The following is a 9,468-nucleotide window of genomic DNA, read 5'->3' on the forward strand; positions in this document are numbered from 1 at the left end:
GTAATTACTCCGTGAATGAATCCGCATTTACGTTGTTAGAGATCTGTGCCCACGATGGATTATTTGAGCTGTACATGCGCAATGACGTCAAGCGTCCCGCCAAAAGAAGAAGTCACTTTTAGCAACTTGGTATAGCAACCGCCGTTTTTAAGGGAGAATAAGGCTTTAAAAAATCACAAGCGGGTTATAATTGGTGTGTTTTACGTCAAAGAATAAAAAGTGAAACTATTAAAGAGTATTTTTTGAACACAGATTACTTCAGGTGATTTGCCAAAAACACAAAGAAAACACATAGACTTTGGGTCGATGGAACCGGAAGTACTTAATTGCTAACGCGCTTCTTGGAGTGTGCATACTAAAATACGTCATCTCTAGGTACTCAATTTTAAAAATGATGCAAAATTAAATGATTTGTTTAGAGCGGAAAACATGCACTGTGCGTGCTATACTGCACAGGTATTACGCATTTTAATCTTATGTAATCATGTTATGAAATTTGTGCTTGATTGAATGCAGGGGTCTCAGGACCAGCATACCCCACGTTTCCTCTGATGCATGTTAATGCATGTGTGTTTATGAGAATCATCCAACATTTAGGGCCCTATTTTAACGATCTGAAACGCAAGTGTCAAAGCGCGAAGCGCAAGTAACTTTGTGGGCGGGTCTCGGCGCTGTTGCTATTTTCCCGGCGGGATAAATGGCTCTTGCGCCCGGCGCAAATCTAAAATGGGTTGGTCTGAAGTAGCTTCATTATTCATAGGTGTGGTTTGGGCGTAACGTGAAATAAACCAATCAGAGCGTCATCCAACATTCCCTTTAAAAGCAGGTGCGCAAGTTCCATTATGGATTGCTATTATTATGGCGTATTTACCAGGCGCAAAAATATGAGCACGCTCAACTTAACTGGTAAATTGAAGACTAAGGTTTTTAATGTACTTACATTATGGTAAAGGTGATTTCACAGTCTTTTTTTTCAGTCTTTCAGTTTTTTCAGTTTTTCAGTCGATTTTTTTTTCCTGGTTCTTGACGGACAAACCAATTTGTCAGATGTCCTTATATACATATATGTCTTATTGCCACTATTGGGCAAACAGGTCTGATCCTTAATTACTACAATTAGCCTGAATAATTTGTAAGCTAGATTTATGCATATTTTTTCACATCTTCGTGGCACACCACAATGATTTCCGTCATCTCATGTGTTAATATTTTTTTAGTGTAACAATTTATGATTTGCAAAAATAACTGTTGCATCTGTGTAGATTACATGAGCAAAGTGTATGCGCGTTGTGCACGCTATACATTATGGTCAAGCATGCGCCCTTAAAATAGCATAATGAACAACGCGCAACGCGCCACTGACTTTAGACTAGGGTTTTTCTGGTCAGTGGCGCTATTGTTTAATGGAACAGCAAAATAGCACCAGGGATTGTTTTCGCCGGAACACGCCTCCTTTTTTGCGCTGAACCGCCAAGGGAGCGCAAGTTCATTCACTAGTTTAGCGATGTGCTTCTGTGGAGGGAAAAGCGCGCTTTGCGCGGGTGCAAAATAGGAATGACACATGCGTCGGTGTACAAAGTCAATTGCGCTGGGTGCAAGATAGGGCCCTTAGTCTTCTTTAAAATCCAAAACAACAAACATCTCTAATTGAAGACGGAAAGAATGGAGTCATGATAGACCCTGTCGCCAGGTGGCAGTGTCTCCATACGGACTGAACACAACTAAACTGAATCCTTCTGGCAGCACAACTGCTTTTATTCATCAATAATTGAATAGATAATTAAGACACGTTTAGGCAAACCTAAGACTGAAATCCTGCTATTTCCCCTGCCAGGATTTTGATAACGATGCGCTCGATTGCTAAACTGAAGTCCAGGAATTACTGCCATTTCGACCCCAAAGTAGGAAATCAAGCCTGTTGAGATATGAATGCAATAACTACCAGCAATATATCAAAGTGTTTGATAGGTGAAAACACAACTGTTTTTCAGTAAATAATGCTTTTTTTCTCACGTAAATTACAAAAACTCACTTGGCTTATGTACACATTAGCAGTTTTGTCTTTCTGTTCTGGGAAAAACAAAACCGTTGACTCATTCTGTAGTACACTGATTTTATGTCAAGTAATTTTTCTGTAAAACTTTTGTTTTACAATACATGCTAGCAGATAAAACGGGGAGGAATCATATAGACCAGCAATATAGGGAAAAAGACCTGAAGGTGGCCTCTTGTCTTGGATCAACAAGCCACCAGTACACCTTGGCAACTGGAATCTACCAACATCCACATATAAAACACTACCCTAATGGGGCACTGCACAGATGTAAAAATCAAGTGTAGTATATGTTGTTAGTATCTAGCTTACAACACGAACAGCAGATGGTCAGAGAGCGAGCACACACTTTCATAACTTGCTGTATTTTATTCCGTTATTTGCAGAAACGTGGACTCCTGCCAGTGGCTATCCATATGTCACGCACTCTCCACATAAATTTACCAAGCTTTACTTTGATTAAAGTATAAATCATCATTTATGTTCTTCCCAGGGCCGCCATTTCATCAGGAAATGGAATGATGAGTTGAAAAATGCAGCCATAGGTGCTCTCGTGACATCACAATGAGAGTTTTGTTGCTTTCGGTCCATGTGTGTTGGCTTTGAGGTCATCTATATGCAAATGTACGTCTATGAAGTGAAATTCATTTTTAGTAGATTGGAATGCATTTGCATTTGTTCGTCGTAAAATAAAGTAGACTAAATATATTGATGAGTCATCTTGGGGATGAGTTTTGTCCAATAAAATGCTCTCGTTCTTAAGCCAACACGGGGCAAAAACTTATTTTTTTAGGTAATTTCATATAATTTTTGGTTAAATAAAAACAAAACAAGTTAGCGAGCAAAACTATCGATACTGTCTCCTTTTCTTTCAACGGAAAGCTTGTTATAATGATTTATAATCATTGCCCTTTTATTGAAAATGTCAGTTTGATGCCATTGGACCGAAAAGTATGTAAAGGGACCTGCAATTTTATATTTGAAACACGGATTGCAGCTTCAAAGGGAGCTTTAGGGATCGTTCACTCAAAAATAAAATCGTTTACTCGCCCTCAGGTTGTTTCAAGCCTTTATAAATGTTTTTGTTCTGTTAAACACAAAGAAAGATATTTGTAAGAATGTGAGCAATTTTCAGTTCTGTGACATCATCCACGATCATAGTAGGAAAAAACATATATTTTGTGGTTTTGTTGAACACAAAGGGAGATATTTTGAAGAATTTAGGAACACAAACAGATCTCAGGCGACCTTGATCACCATTAAAGTTTTTCTACTATGGCAGTCAATGATGTCACAGAATTGAAAATTGCTAACATTCTTCCAAATATCTTTCTGTGTTCACCAGAACAAATTAATTTACAAGAAATGACATGAGGGTGAGCAAATGATGACAGAATTAAAATGTTTGGGTGAATTATCACTTCAAGTTCCATTCATGTGCAACATGTCAGTGCTCCATCATGCAAACTATCCATTAATCAGAGATCAGCTGCAATTTGTATAAAATTGTGATTATTTTAAGCTTTATGTCTCAAGACTTTACCAGCACGGCAGCAGGCGTGGCATTTTAGCTTTCTCTATAGAGTTGAATGCATTGAAGAACACAAGTCATGTGAAGGACCCTTTATGAGATTTTTTCCTATAAAGATGAAGCATGAATACTAGAGCAGTGCTGCTTTTGCCGTAACATGATTAGATGCTGTATATATTTCCACGACTCGAGCGCAGAAGGTCAGGGCCGTGTCCTAGTACAATGCATTTGTGATGCCAACCTGAATAGCAAATAGAGGAATATGCTTTACTCAGCAAAGCAGCTTCATCGCTCTTGTAATCCAAAGTCTGACACAGCTGAAAGATTTCGGCGTATTTGCTTATGAAGCTTTGAACAAGAGACCGTCTCATAAATGTTCGATTTTTCAAACACGTCTCATAAATGACATGCAGATGAAATCATAAAGCTGTGTAACCTCAGGTTAGCTTTTCAGTTTTACTGCATTTTACACAGGTGGTCCATCTGTATGAAGTCATCTGGTTGGCTGTGACCAATCTCGTCGCATCCTATGTCATGTAAGTCGGAGCGAACGTGCCACCAGCGAGGCGGAGAAGGAACATTTCTGGATAAGAAAAAAATCCATGGAGACCTGAGTGGACTAAACACAAGCTGCATAAGTAGGCGAGTCAAAGGGCTCGGGGGCGAGTGTTAGTAATTACCCCCTAACACACTGATCATGGTGTGTGTTCAGGTTAGAAGACTTCAGACAGTCAATTACTGAAACAAATCAATGGAAAGCCAGCAAATACAAGAAACCTGTGGCTGTTGGTCTGGAGAGACTGTCTGTAGACGCCACCAGATCGTGTTTGTATGCAAGCAATCGTTTGACCTTTGATTCAGAATAGGACACATAGTTGTGTTCACTGTCTGTTTATACAGTAGAGGAGAGTAACAGACAAATGCATGAATGCTTAAATAGATCATGAAATATATCATGAATAATGACAGCCAATGTACAAGTTATCAAGAAACGTGACCAGAAATGATTAAATCTAACATCCATCCATCCATCCATCCATATTCTTTCGCTTCGTCCTGGGCCGGGTCGCGGGGGCAGCAGTCTAAGCAGGGATGCCCAGACTTCCCTCTCCCTAGACACTTCCTCCAGCTCTTCCGGGGGGACACAGAGGCGTTCCCAGGCCAGCCGGGAGACATAGTCCCTCCAGCGTGTCCTAGGTCTTCCCCGGGGTCTCCTCCCGGTGGGACATGCCCGGAACACCTTCCCGGAAAGGCGTCCAGGGGGCATCCGGAAAAGATGTCCGATCCACGTCAGCTGACCCCTCTCGATGTGGAGGAGCAGCGGCTCTACTCTGAGCTCCTCCCGAGTGACCGAGCTTCTCACCTTATCTCTAAGGGTTCGCCCAGTCACCCTGCGGAGAAAGCTCATTTCGGGGAAGTGAGCTCTACACAAATGAAAGTTTTCTTCATGGTTCCGTTGTAGCGTTTTTAGCTGCATGTTATAATAAAGATGAGTTTAGCTCACCAAATATGTTCTCCACCCGATCTATAAAGATCACATCCATGAAATGAGTTATTTAAAACATCAATTTCAGTCAAGGAATTAGTTTAGCTCAAAGGAAAATACGTATAATAGTCCTTATTAACTATACATATTTTACAGTGTATGATTAGTAATATAAAGTGTTACAATATTTGTATGCCTCAGATGTTAAGTTCCAGGTGAGACAGAGAGACTTCTCACCTCTGCTTTGAAGCGTAGGAGTCGTAAATATCCCACGGAGAAACAAAAGGGTTATCAAAACTCTTAGTGAGAGCACAAACTTAAATCCAGTCACCCCTGGAGCCAGGTTTTGCTATGGTCTTTCGATGATGGTATCAAGAAACCAGGACAAAAGGGAGTGGAGGGGTTTTATAGCTCTTCTTTCAATGATTCCGACCTTTTGCTTATGACAAATCCTCAACAGTGTTGAATGTAAGTAATATTTTGGGAATCGGTAAAAACAGGTTTAGCTGCTAATGAAATGGAAACCAATCAAATGTCTTTAAGAAAGAAGTGTAAGGAGTGTTTTAGATGAGCTGACACATTTGTGTCTGTTCTTGATACAAAACTTTCAGAAGTTGTTGAATTCTGAGCGTCTTGAATAAATTTTGCACCTTCTTTAGTATTTCTGTGCGGTGCACTGAATCACTCATCTCTGTGGACCTCTTTCTGTTTCCTCAGGTTGTGTCTGTGGCAGAAAAGAAGAAAGGGAACATTTGTTTTTCTTATCTAAAACACAGTGGACACGCTCATTAAAAGTCAGCCGATCACATAATGCCTCTAACTGTGATTGGAGATTTCGTTAATTCATGGTATGTTTTATGTAACAACATCAATACATGCAACAATTAATTTTACCTTTCTGAATTTACATTTAATCAGTATTTCTGGATGTATTGGGGTTATTCCAGTCCAGTGTGAACGCATGAGTGACAAGACGCATGAAAACGGTCATCAAAATGATAGGTTATCGCATAAACAATTATGTTTGTATAAATATGACTGCTGTATTGCTTAAAAATGAATATGAAGTTGTTTCATCTTTTCTGTTATATTCACCTGTTTCTCACATTTTATTTTCATATCTACTTCAAAGTCTCATGCAGGTCCACCTCTCTTATCATTCGATAAATTTCTGTTCTGATAAATCTTAAATTCTGGTCAACAACTTGCAATGTCCAAGCAATCACCATCACAACTCAGACTCGGTATAGCAACACCCTAGCAATCACTCATTGAACCATAACATTCTGAGTGATTTTCACACTTTTATTTAGAAAATGTACAAGTTAATTGATCGATCGTAAAAGTTTAAGAACAGTTTGAAGAAGTTTGCCATACCCCCTGAAATATAAATCACAGGACACTTTGGGTTTTACCGTCGCACACCGTTTAGTTATTTAAATATAAGCTCGACAGATGAAGCATTCGCCATTTCTGAGATCTCGGTTTTTTTAAATGTCAACCAGTTTGTCTCTTTCGTTATGTGATTGTGTCATGTTGTTCAGGACTGAGAGCTTTTAACATTTATTCTCGTGGGTTGAAATGACCCAGGGTGCTATTAGCGTAACATTCAGAACCTTTCAGGTTCCAGAGAAAGACAAATATTGTGTGAACCTGTGAAAAATCAACTGCAGCAGCATCCTCTCCCTGAACAGATTGCCGTCTGAGCCTGAAAGGCCTTTGATCTGACCCGATGACATCATAATGGGCATCGTTTCACTTCGTCTTGATTGGTGGGAGAGGGTAACAAACCGTCCGATTGGCCCTTTTCCCTTTCTCATTAAATGAGCAGAATTCATGACTGATGGAAGCCATTATCTGCCCTCCGACAGCAGAGGGGGAGATGGAAGATTACGACATTATGCAATATCATTGTCCAATTTGATTAGTCTGCGGTGCTGTTACTTGCACAAAGTAAATTAGTTCATTCGCAAGATATGTCAGTGGGTAATGTAGAAAGGAAATTAAAAATGCTGCTGTCTCGCATATCCTCTATCCTTTCTGTTCCACACTGACCGTCCACCAAACCACACATCCGGCTCCCGTTTGAGAGGTGTTTGGATAGGGGAATGTTTGATTTACTACCGACAACTGTTTTTCGTCTCTCCGTTAACAATCTAGATTGGGCGAGCCTATGGCGACCCATGCGAATCTTAAAAACACTTAGGTGACGTCACTGTAGATCCGATGTGTCGGCCACTGTGGCTCCAATCATTCATTTGGCATGTTTATATTTAATTCAACTTAATAGGCTGTGGATGTGAAAGTAAATATATGTTTAATATAGAACTCATTTTCCAAAAACCTGCAGACGGTCATTCGGAGCGCAGGCGAGTTTGAAGAGTCCATCTCCGTGATAGCTGGTAAATGTTTAATTTCTCTATTAAACTCTTATGAGTCGTGATGGTCAGAATAATGAAGTTGGAATTTGATTCGGAATGAAACCGTCAAAATGAAACCTCTCATTCATGGAAAATCAATAATTCAGATTTTGCATTATTATTTATCTTTGAGGAAGTGTTTTTTCTCTTTTCAGTTATGGTTTGTTTACCTAGGTGAAAATGAATTAATTATGTGAAATTAAAATTGTATAGTATTTTTATATCTGAAACCATAAGTCTTTCACAGTTTGTCTCATAATATCTCACAGCGGACCATGTTGTTTTATGCCTAAAGTTGATTTAGGTTTTTTGATTGTTGAATGGATTGTGGAGGACTGGGACGTGAAAGCCCAGAGGTCAGATTCACCCTCCCGAGCATCTCCACATATCCCAAAGGTACACTGTTTATTCCAATCTTTTATGTTTGTCTGTGGGTTTTGAAAAAAGGTATTAAAATACATCTGTATTACAAATATGTAATATATTACAAATTAGAAATGTAGTGTTTTTTGAACAGTGTGAGAGCAACAAGTGGCAGTTTAAGAGATAAAACATGATCAGATGAAATAAATCTCTTTATTGTCACACATCATGTACTGAAGTGAAACAGGTGAAATTCTTAAGTACAAGACTCTTGGCCATGGCAGTACAAGCAACAAGATATGAAAATGTACAATATACATAAACAACAATATACACACTTTACAGAATATACATACATTTACACAATAAATAATAAATAATAGAGAAAGAAACATCAAAATTACGTACAAAACAAACAAAAAGCTGCCAGTTTTGCTCTGAGCTATCAACACAGCGGCCATACTCGGCACCATCTTGGATCTTAATATCACAATGATGATGCTCAATTTATTGTGGAAAGTATTAATCGTTATCACGATAAAATATGATTAATCTTGCAGCCCTACCTTTAAGAGTACATCTCAAAGTGTTGTTTTTTCAAGCCGTATATGTTAAGTCAGGGGTTCTCAACCTCTTTGACTCCTCACCCCCCCCAATGCATTTAACAATATTCAAAGGCCCCCATTCTACTCACAAAACCTCAGGATTTCTTCCCAATAAAATATTTTAGGGCTTAAACTTAACTGGATAAATGTATATTTATTATAAAAATGGCAAAATAATTAGAAATATGTTTGTTTAATATCTTTTTTTCAATGGTAATTGTGTCTAATTTTAAAATATACTGATCACCTTGAGTTCCCCTTTGAAGTCAGCTGGGCCCCCCCTGTTGAGAACCACTGTGTTAAATAACAGAGTCATTTGAGCATCCTAATGAAGTAATTAGCTTTTTTGAAATGTGAACGTTGTATTTGCATTTACAGCTGGGAGAAAAGCGTTTAGAGACCGCACCTGCCAATCTCTCTTCTCTTTAAGACCTTTCAACAGCTTCTGTATTTCATCGAACATCTTCATATCTTCATCAACTTGATTCCCGTGGACCACCTTTAACTAGCACAATTAAGTCTTCCATCTTCTTTAATTGAAATGAATGAGATGAGAAACAAGTTAGATGCGTTAAGTTAAGTTAAACAAACAATCCCTGACATCAGATGAGGTTGTTATACTCTTAATAGCATTACCAAGACGACACACGCAATCACTACAGCAGTCAGGGACACTAAAACTCAACAACGCACCTGACGAGTATCAAACCCGCGTATGAAAAGCACCTGAAATAATTGTTTTTCACCTTATTATATTGCCATAATCTCTCTCGGGACGCCCACGTTAGAGCCGAAGGGTTCTTGTGGACTCTGGTTTAATTTCTGCTGGATTCAATATTAACTGTTTAATTAACGCAGCAGAAGAGCGTTATTGAATTGGAAATGAAAATCTTCGGCGAGGTAACCTCGTTGGTCCTTCGCAGTTTAATGCAGACGGGGCATAAACGAGCTAAATTAAGAATGGGGAAGAAGCAGCTGTTGTCTGCGAAGACCGTCTCTCCGGAGACCTC

This window comes from Triplophysa dalaica, chromosome 18 (genome assembly GCF_015846415.1).
Source record: "Triplophysa dalaica isolate WHDGS20190420 chromosome 18, ASM1584641v1, whole genome shotgun sequence".
NCBI classification, from domain to species: Eukaryota; Metazoa; Chordata; class Actinopteri; order Cypriniformes; family Nemacheilidae; genus Triplophysa; species Triplophysa dalaica.